The sequence below is a fragment of the Panicum virgatum genome, chromosome 3K (assembly GCF_016808335.1).
Source record: "Panicum virgatum strain AP13 chromosome 3K, P.virgatum_v5, whole genome shotgun sequence".
Taxonomy (NCBI): Eukaryota; Viridiplantae; Streptophyta; class Magnoliopsida; order Poales; family Poaceae; genus Panicum; species Panicum virgatum.
Window position 1 is genome coordinate 39,530,115 of NC_053138.1, and position 4,026 is coordinate 39,534,140.

Genomic DNA, 4,026 nt, shown 5'->3' on the forward strand with positions numbered 1-4,026 from the left:
ACGCCGCTGCTAGCCCCACCGCCGCCTCCCTGTTCCTCGCCGACAAGCCTCTCCGGCCATCCCCAAGCCTCAACCCGAGTTCCGCGAGGTAGCTCACGGTCTTCTCTCGCTCCCCCACCTTTTCCCCCTCGCCGCCGATGACCGAGCTCGCTGGAATCGAGCTGTTCAGAGCCTCCCCTACTTCAACTCTGGCCAAGGGCATGGATGCAAGCCCCCAATTCTTTTCAGGGGGTCAACCGCAAGATCCAAGGGCCCTTCTGCAAATCTGCTTTTCCAGTTTTTAGTTTCAAATAGCAAACTTGTAAATTCATTTAAAAATCGTATAAAAATCAGAAAAATGCAAACCCAGTTGTTTTGAGTTCCTAGTAACTAGATCTACATTTTAATGACTATCACTTTTTGTTTTGGTCACTAGTTTTTGCGATAGATTAAATACAAGTTTATTAGGCACTTAATTAGATCTCAAGTTACATGCATGATCTATTGGCCATTTTTGGTCAGTGTGTTACATGTTAGATGCATAGCCTTGTATAAAAGTTTTGTGGGCATGTGACATGCCTAGCTGTCAGTTTATTTAAATCTTGCTTTGTGTCTTGTTTAATTAGTTCTGTCTGTACATGTTATATAACTTGGTTTCTTGAGCTCAAACTTTTACAGAATCTTTACAGGGATGTTTAGTTAATGTACAAAAATTTTGAGAATTTTTAGATAGGTGGAACTAGTCCAACAAATTAATAGTATGGATATTTACACTAAATCAAGAAAAATAGTTTCGTTTCATGGAAAAATCTGAAATTTTTATCAGAGCTGTTATTTGAGTACTGTATCTTGTTGGAAAAATTTGAACCTCTGAAACTCAGTAGAACTATCTGTGGAAATTATTTTTGTTTACTGCAGTTATATTTTTACTATTTTTCATGCACTATACATTGCTTGTTTAATTGTGAAAAATATATGGCAACCTCACCTTTAGGTAGACAACACTCAGTTAAAATTTAATTAGTAGCACTTGCATCATTTTACCTGTACAAATTCATCTTGTTTTCAGCAGAGGCTAAGTAGAAGATTTTTTGTGTGTTTTCTGTTGCATGAAATGGACTGAAATTTTTTATGCTGGATTTCTTATCATGAATTGCTTTCTGTGTAAAAATTTCATGACCAGAAGGTGTAGGAAACTATGGATTTTGATTTATACATGGTTAACTTGTGTAAATAAAATATTTTGAGTTGCACGGTTTAGTAACGTTTTGGAAAACCACCCCGCTTCCTTTATGAATCAAATCATGTTAGTTAATACTCGATAAACGATTGCCCAGTAAAATGATTGTGAAAATGTCTGTTTCCAAAGTTGGGTTTTGATTGGTTTACAACCTTATAGTGAAGTAAATAATAACTTGTTATCATCACAACAGCTCATGCATGTGCATTTCATATAGATTCGACTACTCTCGCTGACGGTACTTGTTATCATCACAACAACTGGTGCCGGAGTCCGAGAGTGAGCAGCGTGAAGCTCAAGCTAATCTAACTGAAGCTGCACAAGACCCGAACCAAAGTTCAGAAGAGCCCAAGGCTGACTACGCTCAGGAAGGCAAGCCCCGGAGCATAACCTATTAATTTTAACCTTATGCAACTTATTGTTCTATATCCTTGTGCATTTAAGTTTATAGGAGTTAATTGAAACCTTAGTTGCATGATCCTAGGTACCTATGTTTGAACACTAGTATGTGTAGGTCGCTAGACAGCTATGCTAATGAATCGGTAGAAGTCGAGTGATTTTCCGTCACTCACGAGCTATAGGAGTTGAATGTTTACTACATGCTGCAACCATAAGGTCCATGGGCAGGGCTATGGTATTTGTTGGTGCCCCGTCTGTTTAGCGAAAAATGTTAAGGCCGTAGTGTGTGGTAGTGGTGGTTAAGCGTTTGAACGTACTAACCACATGCCGAGGAATATGGTAATCGGTAAGCTTAAGTACTTGATCGGACCGGGGAGTGGACTTTTCTGTCACCCTCTTTGAACTTGTTCTCATGCGCGCACATGCGGGTGCAGAGTCTGCGTACTTTGTAGTCGAGGATGGTGACCCTAATCCACGAGCCAGAAAGAAAGGAGAAATGTTGCACGTATGACTCTGGGAGTAACCACGTGACGTGTGCGTTAGGTTTGCCTTGCAAGGTTATGAAACTCGATTCGAATCATCTGCTTCTCGCGGCCAATGAGACTGCTTGACCCTTTTACCACATAGAGTAAGAAGTGAAACATGATGATGATCAATATTGTTGGATGATGATGAAAGATAATTGTTCTACCATGTTTGTTATTGGATAGTTTCTCACTTAGAATGGTTAATTATATTTGAATCCTGAGGCTAAAATCTGAAAATAAGGACCTACTCTTAGTTGCTTTTCGGCAAAACAAATCCCTCAAGCCAAAAGCTTTGCATGTCTAGATAGTGGGCTAAGTATACCCATAGTTGGGTAAGTCTTGCTGAGTATTAGTATACTCAGCCTTGCTTGTGGCTCTACTTTGTTTCAGGTGAGACTTTTGAGGACATGATTGCTAGTTTAACTTGGCCACGTACTCTTCCTCCTGGTTGGTCGGTGGAGTGGGACCCGACTCCGGCCAATGATGACATTGCCGAGTGATGTCATGTACGGGCTTCATCGTGACATCTTGTATCGTCGTTTAGAACTTATTTTATTTCCGCTGCAATTTGAAATCTGAACTAGTTTACTATTTTTGAACTTGAAGTACTTTTATGATTTCGAACTTGGTATGTAATAATTTCAGTCAAGACTCTGTGATATAAGAAATTGTGAAATATTGTAATCTCTGGTCCCGCCTTCGTGTGGGCTACGTTTGCTTTGCCGATCCCGGAAGTTAAGTGGTTTTTATCGGGACTTTACCTGAGGGACTACCGTGGTCCTCCGGTTGAGGTGCGAGTTAAACCTAATTGCCTTTGCGATGATGGTTAGCGCACTTAAGTTGGATTTCTTCGGGCGGTTCTGCCACAAAGGAGGGCCACTTTTGCATGGCAACACCGTGCATTGTTCTAGTCTGGTACTAATCTGTGCCACGTCAGGTACCCCATGGCCCCGGATCTAACAAGCCCCCGAGCTCTTCGTAGCCGAGTAGTCGTAGGTCTTCTAGTACTTCTAAAGCTGTTGTCGAGTAGTTTCCAACTTCACGTAGAACATGCCTTCTAAGTACTTCTTGAACTGGACTAAGGGTGTGTGGTGCTTGTTGACGCTCCTTAGCGCCCCCGATTTGTATACCGCAAGTGCACGGTTTCGTGTAGCTTTTCCCTCAGAGTATTCCCCCAAGGTTTATCAATCCATGGAACCAAAGAGACAAGAAACAATCTACTAACATAGAAATTCCTTTGTGTTGATGTGGTGTAAAACGAATCTAATCTATTAAAAACGACAAACACCGAAGGTAGCAAGAGGAAGTTAGAGATAATCAATCTAGATCACCTAGATCATGCATATGTTGTAGTTCCAGCTAGATGTAGTGAAGTAAGATAGATGTGAATCTCAATGAAAAGCATCTTTAAACTCAAAATCTCCAATCCGATCCCTCGATACCCCACCTACTTAGTGGCAACGGCCTGTCACGACGCCACCCCTTTCGACAAAAGTACCCTGAAGCAAGTCGAACCCCCTTTGGTAGTTCCGCCATGAACCTCTAGCCACCATGACTACAAGATCATGCTAAGCGATCTATCTCGATAATAGATCTAGGATGAAGCAAACCCAAAGAAAAGAACGAAATCGAAAGAGAGAACATGGTCGCTAAACATTTGGAATCACAAATAACTTCAACATGAATGATTGTACATCACAAGATCACAACCGGGGCCCTACCTTGATCTTGATGATCCTAGCTCCAGAACTCCGACGTGGTCTTTCTTGCAAGGTTCCCACGTCGGCTAAGGAATCCCCTAGACAACTAGCACAACCCTCGGCTCTCCGAGAGGTGTCCCTTTATCTTCTCTGCTCCTTGGCGTCGTCTCCCAAATTGATC